General features: G+C 31.1%; 1 protein-coding gene and 1 long non-coding RNA gene across 6 annotated transcripts in view; both read left to right on the top strand.

Annotated features, from left to right (window-relative positions):
• Positions 1 to 18,962, top strand: part of LOC122720350 (choline transporter-like protein 1) — a 123,943-nt gene that overhangs the window by 47,564 nt on the left and 57,417 nt on the right. Inside the window, exon 1 of one of the 4 annotated variants that reach the window (XM_043946992.1) lies at positions 11,600 to 12,334. The exons of 2 other annotated variants lie outside the window; for them this stretch is intronic. The gene's annotated coding sequence lies outside the window, so the exon portion shown is untranslated. Of the gene's footprint in view, positions 1 to 11,599; positions 12,335 to 12,356; positions 13,364 to 18,962 lie in introns of those variants that run through there. One more of the 4 variants, XM_043946993.1, reaches the window with a different exon arrangement.
• Positions 8,727 to 16,256, top strand: LOC122720352. Of its 2 annotated transcripts, none has more exons than XR_006347751.1 (3): positions 8,727 to 8,921; positions 10,108 to 11,197; positions 16,139 to 16,256. It is a non-coding gene; the product is annotated as an uncharacterized LOC122720352 (long non-coding RNA). The 2 variants fall into 2 exon arrangements; XR_006347752.1 differs by lacking the exon at positions 16,139 to 16,256 and having other exon boundaries at positions 10,108 to 10,295; positions 11,106 to 11,288.

Genomic DNA, 18,962 nt, shown 5'->3' with positions numbered 1-18,962 from the left:
TTTAAAAAGTGAAATCGTTTGTCCAGACGATATGTTTCTAATATTAAACAATAGGTTTTAATCAATAAGATTTCATGATAATATTATATTTTAATAATAACACACGATATTATCGAAGATAAATAGATACCTAAAATAAAAATAAAATAATTCACGTATATTAAGATATAAAAAACATATAACTGAATACAAACAAAGAAAATTTCTTTATTTTTGAAGACAAATAAAACTTATTGTAGTATAATAAATATAAGATAGCCCGATATCTTATTTATCGATTTATCAAAGAATTGTACCTCTTTGCTGGCCACTATTCGAAACCTCTACCATTCGCTAATAACCCATTTTCTCTATGATTACGTTCTCTAATTACCTCATTTATTTTCGAAAACAATCGCGAGAAACGTTTCGCCCGTCCGCTAATTTCGCTCATCCATTTGTCGAACAAAGTACCATGTTATTTTGTCGCATAAACAGAGACCACGTCGTAAAATACCCAATTTAACCTCTCCTCCCCTCCCCTATATATCGCTGGAAGGCAAAAATTCACAATATCCTCTGTTCAAATACGGTCGAGAATATACATTTTCCCAGTTCTCGATCCTCTCTCTTAAACTCGATTTCGTACGTTCTCCAAAAGCTGCGGTTCCAGGCCACGAATTCCCTTCCATCCACCTTATATAAATTCATTTATTCATCCTTTCGCGTTCCAGGCGGACACGATCGCCGCGAGCACGAAACGAAAACGACACAACCTCGAGTGCAACACCACCTGTGTTCTCTGTTTCCAGTTCTCGGCTCGTCCAGATCGGATGCAAGACTTCCTTTGGCGCGGCTGGTCCTGGGACTGTCCCTTTTGATCGCCATTCGTTAACCATACCGCATTCAACTACGCGCGCTTTGGAGCTGTTTATATAAATCGACGTGCTTGTAAAGAAAAGTCCAGGCCGCTTTGTGTCACGTGATGATCGTCCTCCGGCGATAGAGAAAGGGCCACGTGATCGCGCGCCCTTTTCTGGATTAGGAGGAAGGGAAGAGGAGACGCGTGGCTGGAGATCAAACAAAAAAAAAAAAAAAAGAACGAAAGAAAGAAGGAAATGAGGGGGATGAAAAGAATTGCACGAGGCTTGTTTTCAGCCTTGGACGAGATCTAGACTAATGAAGGGAAAGGAGCAGCGAGGAATCAGACAATGGACAGGGGATATTCGAGCGGGGTGAATCGCGAGGAACCGGAAATTACCACTTTAAACTGCCATTTTGCGATGAACTGTTTATTTATTCAAATGATGATGAACGGAAGAGTGAATTCGGTGGTCCATCAAGTGCGAGATCAGTGAAAACGAGACGAAACGACGAAAATATCCGATTGGAATATTTTATTATTAGATTTTACTTTCTTCTTTTTTGACGAGATCATGTGTTTGCAACGTTTAGCTTAGTAATATTGTGTTAAAGAAAGAAAATAACATGTTTCCTTTTTCATATTTTTTTAAAATTTATGAAAGAAGAATTAAACTATAATTATGGATATACATGTCCATGTATCATCTCTATCGTTTCCACTGCCATTCTCTCTCACTGCTATTTTTTATTTTTTTGTCTTTTCACTCCATACGTCAATTCTAATTAGAAAAAGAGACAGTTCGATGATATCGCGCGATTCGCCTAAAACGAAGAAAGAAAGAAATAAAAGAGAAATAATAAATCGGAGAAACAGTGAGCGAGAAGATGTACCTGATGAATCGGATATTCGACGAGTCACTTTGCGTTGCCACTGTTATCCACTCTAATATTCTTATAAAAGCGTGATTTAACGAACGAGAGAACCGTATATAAGTACGCAGTTGCGCTTCAAACGTTCTTTCCCGCGCAAAAAAATATTCGTCGTTGAAACGCTCTCTAGCGGGAGAAATAGGCGAGAACGAAGAGAACAAAAGGGGAGAATAAAAAGAAGAAAAACGAGAAATATCGGCGAAAGAAGGATTTATATGTATTTATGATTGAGAGACAAAAAAAAAAAAAGATGATCGTTTGTTATCCATCCCCTCTTCATCAATTTCGTTTCTATTCGTATGTAATCCATGTGTAATTTCATTTCGAAGCTTATTATTACGTATTGGGTTTATTAAATTAATGCCATTTGCCGTTCAATTTAATGCATTTCCCCTTCTCCCCGATACATTTGTCAACCGCGTTTGACATACCTACGAACATAACGAATAATAAAACCGATTACACAGTCACGTTCTGTTTACAATGAATATCGAGCTTACTGTTCTCCCCCGGCCTGCTTCCGGTTGGAACGTTGTTTCCTGTTGCTCACGCTGGTGTATCGTTCGCCTCGAATAGGTACGCGCGCACAAATTGTATGTCTTGCGAATTGTCGCTCGAAGATTTATTTATTTATTTTCTTATTTGTCGTTTCGCAATGACGGACGAGGCATAGCAATCGAGCGAAAAAAAAAAAGAAGAAACAAAAAGAAAAAAAGAAAAAGTTGATAATGAATAGAAAAGAAGAGAATACGATAAAGTCGTATATATGTATATGTATATGTATATTATGTATTAACGAGCGATGTGTGCTAGTATTAGTTACGAATTATTGATTAAGGATCGCAACGACTGAATAATACTCTACATGATTTTCTAATTGTAATAAATATTTTTGAAACCGTCATCTCGTTTCTACGTAGTTAACACGAGCGAGTGTTCGATAGGGAAACGTGTTTCATTATAGCCAAAGAGAAAATAAGAAAAGAAAAAAAAAAAAAGAGAGAGAACTCGAGTAAAAGTGGTGTAATTAATATTTTCGAACGGATCTATATAAAGAAAAAAATAAATGTAAAGTGTCAGAGATATCTCGCGTGTCCGCAGCATAGTTTCACGATTCTTTGTGTAATAGGAATGATGCTAGTCGAATTTTTGCCAATTTTTTGGTATCGATGCTCATTATGTTCCTCAGCTTGTCACGATACGAAAGAATATTTATGATAATAATAATGATATGATCACAATATCGTTTCATTTTATATCATACCATCATTTCATTTCTTCCTTAATCCATTCGAATCTTATCTTTATCGAAGAAAATTATCATTATTATTTTTCTTTTCATTATAAATTTCTTCACATTGTGATCTCGTTTCAAATAAATTAATTTTTTTTCATCTTGCTACCTATATCCACAACTTTCATTATTACAAAATGTTAATAAATATACACCATATGTAAGAAGAATATGAAAATATCCATACTTCTTTAACTATCTCATATTGTTTGATTTTCCACAGGAAATCATCCATTTCTTTCAAAGCCGGGACAAAGGAACGCTTACAAGAAGAGAAAGAGGAAAAAAAAAAAAAGTAATTTCTTCAATCTCTCAATACCACTTAACCTTGTTTTTTAAATCCCTGCTTTATTCAGTACGATATAACATTATTCTCAATGACCGCTCATGAAAATTCACCATAAAACGGACCAAATATTCTGTGCACAAATTAACTGCAGCTTTACAGATCAGTAGAACGGGATAAGAGGTAATTTCGAGGAGCAATTTTTCCGGATGGCCATTCCTTTCGTTAAAATCGAAAACCCCTTTAACGAATCCCCCATGAAAATCAACGGCCAAAGCGATCGGAACGTGTCGGCTAATAAATATTATTTTATCAAACGCTAGCCGATTGAATCGTGCTGCCGCATTATTACTACATTTGTTTCCGCATCAACGGCAATAATGCTGATGAAATAATTCAATTACCAATTTCGCATGCAATACAATTATCATGGCAGTGCAACACGGCCCTCTCGCCTAACTTCGTTCCTATTAATCCTCGAAGATGCGATATTCACAACCGGCTAATCCGTTTATTCTTTCAAATCCGAAATCCGATATCCCGTTCGAAAGGGCACGCTCTGGCGCGTCACGATTTTACTTACACGAGAGGCTTAAACGTTTCGGCTCTTCACTTTTTTTTTTTTTTTTTAATTCTATACCCTGAACTGGCATTGAATAAAATTTGTTTAGTCTTGTCCTACAAATGGATTAATATTTTTTTCGTTTTTCTTTTTTTCTTTTTTTAAGAAGAAGAGGTAAAAAAGAGTCGCTCCGGTTACGCATGAATTTTTATATAGGTAGATTGAATGGAAAGTATTTTGTGAATAAACTCGTGGATGTTTTAGATAGTTCTGGATTTTTAACGTTCCAAAATTCATCTTGTTAAAAAGATCGAGATTAACAATAGAATATATTTAATATAAATATATTTCTCTTTAAAGTGATTTATTAGATAATTAGAGATTTCGCCTGGAATTTTAATTATTTTCCTTTTAATTTGTAATTTGTAATCGAACTGCAGATAAAATATAATGAAATAGGAATTTTTATATTTGTAATTTTGTAAAAATGTTTATTTATCACTGAGATAAATATTGTGACATATTTAATTTGATGAAACTAAAGATATTTTATCTCTTGTTTTAATCAATATATATTCACGATATAAGTTATGTAAGTTCATACATATGCTGTTCTAGTTTGTGGAATTATATTGATAAGGAATTAGTTTTAGCGATGAAAGATTATGTTGATAAAAAAATACAAAAAAATATTTATAAAATATTAATAAAAATATTAATAGTAAATAAATCTTTAGGTAAATAAAAAAATGAAGAAAATATCCTTCTAAAGTTGCAAAAATTATATTAAAATATTGAACGATAAAAAATAAAATTTTAGAAACTTATTCATAAATATAAAAAATAGAAATTATTTCTATTCTATTTTTGTTATACTTTTGAATAATATCAACTGATCAAGATTAGTGTTTCTTATTGGAAATAATTATCAGTAAATTACATGTTTGCATTTGTAATAAACGATCGTGCAATATATGGAATGCGTTTGAAACGGCAATGAATGGATGAATAAACAGTATTCAAAGTTTCTTGTTCAGTAGATATAACACAATTCAAAACGATTCGATAATTACTATCTACTAGTATTATATATACATATACGTTATTATTTCAATAAAATAAAAATAAATACATCTAAAAATTGTATATATCAAAAATTGTATACATTAATTTGAATTTTTTTCTCATTTTATTTGATTTTATCATGAATCTATTTTTAAATTTACACTTTCTCTCTTAAAAAAATTAATAAATACATACTGTATCATTTTTATAGTTCAAAAAAATTGATGATTCTTTTTCAGCAAATGTATATTAAATAAATAACACTCTTTTTTGTAACAAATAAAAAATAAATACAAAATATCGTTAAACATTTCAGATTTTTAAAGTTTAGTGATTGCAATTTAATAAAATTCCAATACAAAACCATCAGTTGTTCGATCTAATAAAAGATCCGAACATTTACATTTCACTAAATTCAGCAGAGAGAAAGTAATAGCTTGATATAAATTTTATAGATGAAATTCATTAAAAAAATAACATTGCAACAATTGAAACTCAAACATTAAAAACTATAATATTCTATTAAAAAGAAAAAATTGAATATTCATAAACTTTTAATATTTTAAGTATTATTTTGAAAAAAAATATATTCTTAATTTATTATTAAAAATATGATTTTTAATATTATCTGAGTTTCATATTATTTCATACATTTTATATATATCCACCATAAATTCTATTATAAAAAAAATTACGAAACATTTCAAGAAACTTTGATTCACAATTAATTTAATCATTTTTTTCGATCAAATCCTCTGCTTCTAATTGATGTTAAACGTTTAAGAGAGGATGCAATATCCTAATCGGTCCGCTGCGCCTCATAACTAATCGAACGTTTTTAGCTGTTCTGCCCGATGTTCCGATTTTACAATCAAATTAAGCGTTAATGGAACATATCATCAAGCGTGCACGAGTCGGTCGGGATTGGTGAGCAGATAATATAGGTCCATGCGCTCGTTGCCTAAAAGGCAATCGATGCTATTTCTCTGTATACGTGTCGGTATATGTACATGAAGCGCGTGTGCACTCGCACCAATGAGCAGAAAGTATCGATGTGTAGAGGAACCTATACGTACACACACGAATAATCACGAGCCTCGGTTGCCTAGAGACGGGAAATACGGAGGAGCACGGCGAAAGACAGAAATTGGAGTACAGTCCTGCTTCCATTTAAACGGCACGCGGATTACGTCGAGAAACTTTTCATTGTTCCTTGATGATTAATAACGCGAAATTTATCGAAATTCGGTACGTTCGATTTTATCTCGCATCCTGCTTTCCAACTTTCGTTAAGAATGATGCAATCGTGCTACCAGCAATACGTATTCTTCTTACGATTGAATCGCGTAGTGTGTCATAACCTGTACATATTCGTGAATTTTCGTGATGGATCGATGTAAATTGCCGAATATCTGCGTTCAATCTGTATAAAACGATTGGCAACGTACCGAGTCGTGAGTTAAATTTTCTCTGTCATGTATAGATAATTCAATTGGTTTAATTAGCATCTTTGTAGATGAAACGTGAGCTGTTCAATGAATATTTACGAAATCTGTAGCGATTTTTTTCGTGGAAACGATCACGATGACCATCTATATCGAGATATGATTCTTTTTTATTCACACGCGTCACGTGGACGAGTTTGGATGAACTGTGTTTCATATGCAGCAGCTGTGTAGCCACTGATGAAACGTGCGGCGTTCTTTCGTTCCTTGTTCATTCTTTCGTTCTTTTTTTGCATTTTTCCTCTCGTTCTCTCTATTTTTCGTTTATAGGTATATTTTTATCTATGTGCTTACGCACGTTTATGCAATTGTAGCTCGTTACGGTACACGAGTTCATGTTGTCAATTTCTCTGTAATGCGGACCAATTTCTTTCGTAATTATGATTGTTGCATTTATTATTACTATAAAATTGCATATTGCAACGGTGTGTGGCTCATGTGGAGGATTATTTTCGATAACTGTTTAATTTTTCTTTAGAGCGGTGAGAGAATTTCGTATGCAACGCGAATATTGTACATATAATATTAAGAAATGGTAAATAAAATTAATTTTTATTTTTTTATGAAATTATTATTTGAAATGAAAATATTTTTTATATATTGTTCTTATTTATTCTACGATTTGATTTTATCTTTATATTTTTATAACTTTTAAATAATAATATATCATAGATAATATTATAATTTTTTTGTATTAAATCAAAAATTTAAATGGCTATATTAGCTTATAGTTTATGGCTTATACTATAGTTGTTTTTTATTAGAATATTTCATATTTTAATATAGAGAATATTTCACATTTTGTAGAAAAATACAAATCCTGATGCATGACGTGATTAGATGCACTGAAAAAGTATACAGTTTGAAGTAGATGCGCATAAAGTTTGAAGTAGACCACAAAACAATTTGGCCTCGATCCAGTTAAACCGGTGATATGCCGTACATTATTGGTGTCGTATGGATTTGAAAATTTGCCTACAAGATTTTTGGACTTTTGCCTGACTATGGAAATGATATCGATGGAAAGTAAGTTTCGGCAAGAAATCTGACTTTATATTCATCATATTAATTTTTAGAAACTACATATACATATGTATCATAATAAAATGAATATTAAATATATAGTAAATATATCTTAAATTTGTATGCATAAATGGTAAATCGTAAAATAAAAATTAAGAAAATATAAAGAAAAGTTCAATTTTGTCTATATTTACAATGTTATATTTTCGAACTGGGTCATACTTGAGATAATAGCATCTTTAAATGTAGAAATCTCGTTACTCTATTATACGTAAACTTTGAAGCCGTCGCGCGGCTGGTAACGCTAACTCTTGCAAACTATCCAAGCAGAAATACGTAATAAGACTACATGTCAATGGATGGCACCACCGATGTATAAACTTGAGTAGCAGTCTCGTGCAGTCCCGAAGCATGTGCTGTTCCAGCAAACGTTGTACACAACCGTTGCTTACTTTGCTTAAAAACGTTATCTATCCATGCATAATATACTCAATACCATGGGAAAATATTTCCATGTATCGAATAATTTGTCAGGAACATTTCAGAAATAATCTGTTCGCTTGTTATCGTGAAATATTGACCGCGCTTCATTATTGATTCAACCCGTCAAACACAAGCTGACAAAACATTCATGTTCTGTTTTCACGGTTGTGTATCAGACAGAGCATGCATCGTTTCTGTATATAGTCAATAACTTTTCTGATGTATATGATAATCTTCGTCGAAATAATTCGCATAGTCGTATGAAAGCAAGATATATATATATAGAGTATATTACGGATGTAGTTACTAGTGAGCAGATAGAAAGGTGAATCAATAAATGCGTCTGGCTGGTTCATGTTTAATTTTTCAAACGTCGACCTCTTTCGAAGAATTCACATTGTTATTCGGTAAAATGAGTCCTCTTCATAAATCGAAGCTGATGGATTCTCGATTGACATTTTAATTCAACGATGATGTTATACTTCCACGAATATTTATAACGCATATTAATTTTTTCCACATAAATTATTCTTTTTCTGATCGAATATCGGTATTCATCGCGCAAGAAACGTGAACTTGCATCGCATTATACATATATATCATTACAACGTCACGAAACTATCAATGTATAACGACAAATTATCAAAGTTCCGATTTTATTCGTTGGGGGTCGCTGATTCATTGTGACAATTCCTATGTCGAAGTGTATATATATCCATGTAATGCCACATAGAAATCACGCGTACTCTCTGTAGTGAGAGTAATAAATTGTTACAATTTGAAACTTTCGTGTATTTTTTAATGTAAAAACACTTCAAATGCAGAACTGAGTGTAAACGCGATGTTCAAAATTTTATTACGGATGTTCAATGGTATTATATATCATGGATACTACTGGTAGTAATTAATCTTGACCTAGATGAATATAAGGTTAGTGTATTGCAATTAATACGAAAATACGTGTTATTAAAAGCATTGACGTTATAGTTCTAGTATGAAAAATTAAATTTCTACGAAATTATATTTTTTTTGCGACAAGTTACTTCTGTGTTTGCTCGATATAATTTTCACCAATCGTCTGGCTAGTAGCCAGGTTAACTATATGACGCGGTTTACTCGAAAATTTATATTTAGCAAATGAAAATTAGATTAAAAATTTTTGTTTCGTGACTGTGTTATTAATTTTATTGCTCTACAGATCATAGTATTATTCCATAATGAAAATATATTTCAATTTATCAGTTAATCGAAATCAATATTCCGATGATAAAAAGTTTGTAAAACCAACGCGGATATCAACAAGTAGTATAACATTTCTTCCATATAAAATCCATATAAATAATTATATATATATATAATTATATATATATAGTATAATTAATTATTATAGTATAATTATATATATATATATATGATTATGTACACGCAAAAAAGTTGCGTTTCAAGAAATATTTTTAAAGGAATCATATTATTGACATTCAATTACATAATTACATAATTGTACGACACGTTTCATACCACGTGAGCTTAGATCGACTAGTTTCGTTTTAATCGACAAATTTACCTTCGCGCTTCGAGGCTGCAGTTTGTTAACTTCGTGCCGTCATTGTATTTTATCTATGAATAAAGAATTCAACGTGTAACGATTGTTCAAGGCCTCTATTAATTGATCTGTATAAACAAGATGCTCATCGAAGATTAATGATCTCTTGTTTTTCGAAACGTGAAATTTTTAAGTGTATTGAAAAATGTATTATGTATACATTCAAAATATATTTATAAATATAGTATTTTATTTTATTAATTAAAACGATTATATTTGTTGATACATAAATTTTACTATTGTGTATTTTATTGTACATGTCAGGACTAGTCAGGATTAATCGTATGAACTTTTTATCACGGAAGAAACATTATGAAAAATAAATTGTATTTGAGTTCCTGTTTCCACGCATCGTATCACTAGATCAACTCTCGCGTTAAATAAAATATAGCGACATATTTTTACGTTTAAATTGGAAACAATATATAAATGTCTCTCGTCGTTTCAGAGAATATCTTTTTTAAAAATTTTAAGAGAAAGATATTTCATTCTAATATTTTCACTTTATTGCAGAATATTGCAGAATTTCCAGTTGAACGATATTTAATGTTTAATCATTATAATATTGTATACATATACGTAAGAGAAATATCATGCAGCTGATATTCGATAAATATAGAAGAAAAAAGATAAAAATGAACGAAAGAGATGATAATATTCTTCGGAAGAATAACAAGAGGAACTCCATTGAAAACTACCAGGTACATAATAGCCGCATTCGTCCAATCGACAAATTTCTCAGATGCAGTTGTAACGACAAATACAATAGCGATGAAAACAACAGTGTCTGGATCACTCTAGAATTAATTCAATGCGAGTGATGAATCAAAGGGCGAATGAAAACCAGGAAAATCTCGAGGACCATGGAAGACGTCATTAATTTCTTCGGACGAAAGATGCAAGATGCACAAATCTCGTTGGATGAAGCATCTTTTTCATTTGATGAAACGCTGAGTTTGTTCTATCACCACTCGAGGATAAAGTAGTTCCGAATTATATAGGCTAGATATTATTCGTCCTCGTCTCCTCGTGGCTATAAGTTTCTCGGACTCTATTTCATCACGGGACTGGCTTAAATTGCACTCGCGCGTCATCCATGCGATTTTTGAAAAGTTCCTTCGTCCGGCGGTTGTGTAATTAAAATAGACCGTATCTCGAACAAAGCGGAATTTTTAACGAGTTATTTTTACGAGATAACTCCGACTTCTCCGTTTTTCAATGTAGGCGAACTTCCCTTTAATGCATTATTCCATGATTCGAACGTATGAATTACGGTGAAAGCGGAGATTCGAAATACACCACTGTCTTAATTAACTAGCTACAAAGAAACGATCGTATATGGTAATGATTGAGTATATAAAGCTTACACGTAATGGATTGGATTCATAACGAAGCGTGAACTGAATAAAAATTTTAATTATTTTTATAATGTAAATTCTTCCTTTTTTTTCTCGAAATTGCCATACAAATTTATATCAATTTTGTAATTGCGAATGTGTTTCTCTTTTTAGATGTAATCTACGTACTTCGTGATATGTCGCCTGCAGCTATGCAATCCTCATTACACGATGTATTGATACAAGTGAAAGTATTTCGCATAAAGGTAGTTACTTCGACTGTTTATTTCCATTTTATTTCCATATTTTATATTCCATTTATTATTGCCATACTTTTAATACTTTTAATACTTTTAATACTTTATTAATACTTTAATAGCAAAAATTTTCTAATCTAATCCGTATATCTATTAATTATATTTTGAAAATGATTATTAATGCAAACACTTTTATCAAAAAAGAGTTCAATCTAAATACATTCAGTTATAAAAATATCCTCAAGCTGAAATTTTCTTAAAAAAAAAGAATTATTACATAATTCATTATATTCTATCTAACATTTACAAAGTTCCATTAAAAATGGAATTTTTTATTGGTTTTGATAATACATTTTATTAACTATAACGTACGTAAAGTATACTTTTGTAACCAACTGTAATTATCCACTCATTATTATCAGGCAATTCCACGTAACGATTGCGCAATATCGTTTTCCCATTAACTTTGCCTCTTTCATCGAAATATGTATCTCAAATCAATATTCTCGACTCGTATCAAAACTAATCTTGATAAAAATACATTTCCCTACCCCAACCAAAAATGGATAACGACTCACGTGTTGGTGATCCAGCTTGTCGTTCAAGATACACAAGAACCATGAAACGGGCTCGAGAGTAACAGACAAAGAACAACGTAGCCGCAATTTGTGGAATAAAGACCGAACTCGTGTACGCGACAACGAATACGGAGGAATAGTCGAGCAGAAAAGGAGGGACAACGGCACGGAGTATCGTTAACCGGTATACAAGAGAGTGCACGTTCTCCAGCGTGCAAAAGTGGCGGTGAGGCACGAGTTAGTATCGCGAGCGAACTCGGTCGACACGCAACTCACGTCTCCTGTATTCGTCGAACCATATGAATCGTTCGGTGTGGATCGTCTCGGAAAATCTTCATGGAATGTTTCAAACAATCACGACGTGGACGCTGACATCGAACATCGGTATTCTATTTTTGTGCTCGCGCCGGTTGCTGGCATATCTTTAGGCTAGAAGAACGACCAATATACGTTTAGTTGCCAGTGTTTGGAACACCAGTGAAAGGCTGAAAGAGTGTGTGCAAGGCTCAAAGAGGAATCCACGGTGGATCGGCCCGTTAGTCGGCAGGAATCTAGATATAACAGAGAGGTACGTCGTTGTGCTCGGCGGAGTTTCAAGCTGAACTCGTTACGAACGAGTTTGTGCATTGGCCAGAGAATTTCCAAGTCCCATGAAACTTCGTCGCCGGAGTTTCGAGCAACAATGTTAATCGCGACGATGCGAAGTAACGTGACCGGGACACCGTGACCCGGGTCCACGGTGTGTTGTGCATTTCGTCCTGATTGTCAGCGAGAAAATATAGTATCTTATCTTATTTGGCGATCTCGTTTTATAGTTATCTGGATCGAGTTCAACGGGAATCGTCAATTTTCTTTTATTGCAGACTACGACACCACTCCATTCTAGTGGCTTTTCTTTCGATAATTTCCTCCGACAGAAGTTTGTCTTTACAGGTTTATTGACAAATTACGCTGTTTCTTAGATTTCGTCGTTTCTTTCTTCGTATTTTTTTCTTCCTTCTTTTTTAATGGGATCCAAGTGTTGTCCTCAAATTGAACTCCCGTTCTTTATAGACCATAAACCACTTTACAAAGAATATCGACAGGCATGCTCGATTTCTCCGTACCATTGTTTGCAGTGGGTACAGCTTGCTATCTCGATTGACGTTGTTTATCGGTGGGAAAAGTTTGCACGTGCTTTTCGCACGTACGATACTCTAGTTAAATTCAATCGATTGGGGAATACCTATGAGATTTTAGCCCGAGTTTCATCGAGGTTTTTTCATGGAAATCCGGCTTACTTAACTTATTTAACAACTATTTGAAAATACGCAGTAGAATGTGCTCGTTAATAAATCGTCGTTATCCTTGAACGAAGGAAGCCACGGATTATTATTGCAACGAGATTACGATCGAGCGAGCTCAGTTCAGTTATATTCTTTGAATCGTCAACACGTACTGGCAACAAGAGTTTGGTTGATGCAAGAACATTGACACGCTGTGTTGATGACTCACGATGCCTGTTTTTATTGTGTCTGCTCTCTTTGTGGTTTCATTCGTGCACCGTGACTTGGATCTGCTACGTAAGAATTACTAATCTTCCGGATCAACATCTGAGGTTTGCTTTGTCCGAAATTTTTAATAATAATAATGTTTGTGTGTTTTTATTAGTCGTATATACGTTATTAATTAATTATAGATGATGATAAATTGAACAGATTGTAGTTCAAACGTGTCTTTCATTAATCTCATTTTTCTCTTATGTAATTGTCGTATGATGTTTCCGAGTAAGATGACTAATATGTGATAAAATAAGATTCCCAGATGTGTGTACAATGTATCTGATGTATACAATGTATTGTCTGTGGTTATTATAAATTTTTCTTTCTGTGAAAATTTATTAGATTTATAATAGATAGTGAAGTAATTTAATATTCATATCTATTTTATATAAATTATGTTTATATTTAATATTTAAAGCTAATGTTCGGAATAATTATTTATAATTAATTACTAATCTAATTTTTAAAATAACTTGTATTTAATTCTAATATAACTATGCATCCAATTTTAAAGCGATTTTAATTTTGTTTAAATCGTTTAAAATTATTGAATAATTTAGGTTTTATTATTTTTAGTGACATTTATCGATGGTTAATAATTTTTGAAAATGTTATCAATGATAGTCTAGCAAATTGAGGTTTACTTTACAGTTTGAAATGTCCATCAACGAAACTAACATTGACACGTACGTGACACAAACATATCTGCTCGCTATATTTGCTCCAAAAATATACTAAATATTTTTCATATCTGTAGTTATATTTAAATTTTTTTTTAAATGTTCACGTAACATGTTTGTTTTTTTAAATATATATTATTTTACTTTGCAGCTAAGTGTTAAAATTGTTTCATATAAGTTTAAATTTAAACAAAAGTCAAACATTTTATAAACATAAAAATGTTTTAATAAATTTAAAATATTCTAAAATAAATAAAAATTTTTAAAATAGTAAAATATAATGCACAGCACAGGTTAAACTTTACGTTCAATCATAATTTTGCAATGTAATTTTTCTCTTATACAATCGATGCGTCATTTTGAAAATATAAAATAAAAAATCAGCATCTATATCTCAGATTCAGAATCAAGTGACAAATTATTTTCTTTTTAATGTGATTTTATATTCTAAAAAATTTGTTATTCTTTTTAATTTTCAGTTAAGTCTGAGCTTTTTTAATTTTCGATTGTAAAAATAATATGAATTTAGATATTATTCTATTATCCACTATCGAAAATAATTTAAAATAATGATTTATGAAATGATTTATTCCTACTTTAAATCATTAATAAAAAATAACATATAGAGCTATTTCTTCTTCTTTTTCGCAATTTTAACTAATTATCCTGATCCTAACAGTACATACTTAATTAATGTTAAATAATTGTTTGATTGATTCGTCGAGTAAAAGTTTAAACAATAAAGAGATTTTTGAATACGTAAATCATCTTGAGAGAATAATAACTTCTAAATCCTAGTATAGTAACTTATATTAATTTCTAAATCCTCCGTTTGATTCTTGAGTATAAAATTAAATCCACAATTCACTATCCACTATCGATCGAGAAATAATCTGGAACACTTATCGATCAAAATCCACGTTTACCTCTATCCCGACCTATCACAACCGCGCAGGAACTATTCCCGCATAAGCGACGGCCATCTTTATCGATATAATCTACGAAATAGGAAGAAAGACAGAATAGTGCAGCAAGGATGCACTGTTTCTGGTGCGTCGACAACTTTTGCCGGCCAATTGAGCCGACATAAAAGCCGGAGGAGGAATTGCAACCGCGGGTCAACGAATCGTCCACTTGCACGGACACAAAGGAACGATCCAAGCACAGAGCCGACTCTCTTTTTTATTTCTTCTGTATGTATCTGTCATGCCCGATTCCTCGACCCTCCTCCACGTTGTATTCTTCCGCGAAACGCGTTATTCCTTCTCTTTTCGCGAAGTCGATTGTTTCTCTTCTTATATTTTCTCTCTGTGTTTCTTTTTCTCCTTCTTTCTTTTTTCGTGATCGAGAAAACAGACGGTTTGGTCATAGTTCCGTTTACGATCGATTGCAATCAAATAGTCTCGTAAATAGTATTACCTGGCGCGACGAATGCTTCAATTTGATGGAACAACGTTTAACGATAGAGATATTGTTTTACTGGTCACGTTGTGCCTTTTTGGCGATTTTGCACGTATATACGTATATATAGATTGCACGTGATTATGATGGATAGTTATTTCATACGGATTGTATTGATAGTGGAATCATTTTAGCTTTTAATAGGGTTAGAATGCTTGGTAAACAATGGGACGAAGTATTAGATGATAAAGCGAGATTGATGGGCTTATAGTATAAATTGTGAAATTTATGTATTATGAATTATGTACTGTTATATTTAATGGTAAATCTGTTGCGAAATTTCTTAAAAAGATTTATTTAAAATCTATAGTATTTTTAGATAAATTATTTTGTCTTAGATATCGAAAAATATCGATTATGATTTTTTTAATTTAAATGTATTAATCAAAAATATTTTTTTTCGTTTTTGTTTTTATTTTTTATTGTATCATAGTTAATATTTTTCGTAGAAATATTAAATATTATATCGTTTGATTTTTATTTGTGTAATAATTAAATATTACAGAATATGAAATTCCAAAAATTGAAACGATTACCAATCATGTTAATAATATGCGGATATATTAATAGGAAAAAGAAAATTTTTGTATGAGACATTAATTTAATTTGTATTTTTAAACTGTGAATTTATTAATAATTGCATTAAGTATAATTTCATGATTTCATCATATGCAAATGTGTTATTTTCAGATTTTATGCGCCTCGAATTATTTTGATAAATATTTGTCTGTGGAGAGAGATTCAGTATTTTTAAAATATCAAGAAATTTAATTTCAAGAACTTGTGTATCATATATCACTAACGTCTGTAAATATTTAATAAATTGTTTTACATAATTATCGTTTTATATTAGAGCAATATATTAATATTAGAGCTATTAAATCAAATCAAATTGAGTTTTAGAATTTCAGAATTTTTATTTTTATAATTATTAGAAATGCATAAATGCTTTTGGCAAAATTAATATTTATTAATTTCTATTTAAATAGAAATATGATTATATATATATTTATTTTCATATAATCATTTGTACACTGTGCATGTATTTAAGTATACATATATATTATTGGTACTTGTAGTGAAAACAAAATATCGATACATTAAAGCACTAGCTTTATAATAGAATTAGAGGTTACGTGATCACTAGGTTCAAAATAATAAATTTTATCTACCATCTGGATAACGTAATATACGTACATCACTAGAACAATTTACTTCATTATATTATTAAAAATAATTAGTGTTTAATTATTATTCATTATCACAATAATGAATCTAAAATAAAAAATATTAGTAACATCTTATTTTAATAATTAAAGTATAAAAATTTGATAAATAAATTTATCAGGATATAATAATTACATTTAAAAATAATATTTTTTTTTTCATTTGAATATTTTGCAATAGCTTAATATAATATATGATATAATAACGGGGAATTCAAGCATCTCTCTAATATCATATTCTTCTAATTAAAATATGAAAACTTTTGATGAAATAATTATTATCTAAAATATAATATTATAATAAATAACTAATTTAATATATTACAAGTAAATTAATATATTTTGTTAGATTGAAGTAGCTCAACGTAATATTAACAGATTCTTTCAAATATTTCCCATCATTTTATTCATATAATTAATATCTATATAAAAATTTAATATGTTATGTATATCTATCAAATAATATCTCCTAATTTATATAGCCAATCTTTTATTCTTATATATGAATATAAATATCTAGAAATTGAAACGATATCATCAATAACATATATTATTATCAGACAAGGATTAATCCTTTGTGATTCTATGTCAAGTTGATATTTCATTTCGTTCTATCTTTTCAATTTCTATACAGAATACATTCTTTTTCGATAAAACTTAATTTAGTTTAATCTTTTCATTATGAAGATATATATTTCATCATATATATATATCTTTATTGTTTTTTATAAGATAGTATAGTTTTTACATTCGTTCATATATTATACCTGTATAATTAACGACAATGTACATATATATATATTCCCAAAGAAGTCCTTTGAAACGATATATTGGACAAGGGGATACTTTATTCCCTTGTTCACAGTCACGCGATGTTATATGATCTTATTTGTAGATGCGCCACTTCCGGTCGAAACACATGTCTATTTTCATAGCGTTTATAGAATGCTCAATCATCTTCTTATTGTTATTTTGTAACGGATGATTTTTAAATATTCAGATTCGCATATTAATAAAAACTTACTTCGATCTTTAAATATTTATACAGAAAATTGTATAATAAAAATTTTTACTTATTTATTTCAATGACTATACGAATAAATGGGAATAAATAAAAGACTTTATAACTTATCATGATAGATATTGAAAAAATATTAATGATTCATCGGTATGATAAATATTAAATAGATATTTTATATTTTTCTACGACATATTTTTAATATTCCACTGATATTTTTACAATCGACTCTGTACAGATGATCGTCAAAGATAAAATATTTATTTTATCCTATCAAAAATACAATCTTACGCACTTGTGACGGATACAGTGGACCATAGTTTATTTGATTATTATAAAAGAGGGCCATGTCAATGAAAGGAATAATTGGGAAACACTGGGTTAAGGGAATGCAATCACGGTCCACTCACGAAGTCGCATAAATAAATCCATGATGGCGTATAGATGATCCCCTTTCCTGTCGCTCCGCGTAGAATTACAAGTGATCGCATTACGCGCCGTGTAAAAGTAGTTAGTCCAGATTCACGAATCGCGGTCGAAGAAATCGAGCGTTATTCCTTCTATCGGTTTCAACCGATTTCTCAAGGTAAACAGCCAGCGAAATTCAGCCTCGGTTGTTATTAAATCCATGAATAAACCGAGCACGCGCCGCCATGAAGTTATTGTAACCGTTTAATATTATTGCGATATCTTTGACGCCCTTTCCATCCACGACCTACATTTCTCTTTTCATCGGCGGTGTTTATGCAGGCTACGTTTTTTCACGCCCTCTCGCGAGCCTTTCGTCCGATTTTCCTGCTATTCTGTTGTATATTCGGAATACCGAGTTTCTACCGGTTGAATTTCGGTGTTAAGTGGCGTTGGCCTCCTAAACTAGAAATAGGAACGGTTTTTTGTTTCCCCAATCGGGTCAGGTTTTCGACAATTTTTATTTTTTTTTTACTTTTTTTTATTTTTTTTATTTTTTCCATACGAGAGATCAAATTTCTTTCCTTGCGATAGGATGCACGTGGCTTTGTTACGTTCTCATTGCATACATACAGTGGTTCACGAAAGTTGAATAATATCTTGTAGAGAAATTCATCTAAATTTTTAATAAAATTTTTAATAAAAGTTTGTACATATGTAGAGTATAATAATTTATATGTGATTTCATTGTCAATGAGAAATCTCATTAACGAAATGAAATCAACCCTTAAAAATTTCAATCTTTTCATATATTTTTTTCTGTTTTAAATATAATTGTTGTAGTCTAGAGGTTTTTTTTTTT

The sequence above is a fragment of the Apis laboriosa genome, unplaced genomic scaffold (genome assembly GCF_014066325.1).
Source record: "Apis laboriosa isolate Shangri-la unplaced genomic scaffold, ASM1406632v1 scaffold128_cov155, whole genome shotgun sequence".
Lineage (NCBI taxonomy): Eukaryota > Metazoa > Arthropoda > Insecta > Hymenoptera > Apidae > Apis > Apis laboriosa.
The sequence above is the reverse complement of the archived record's forward strand: the minus strand, read 5'-3'. Positions and strand labels throughout refer to the sequence as shown.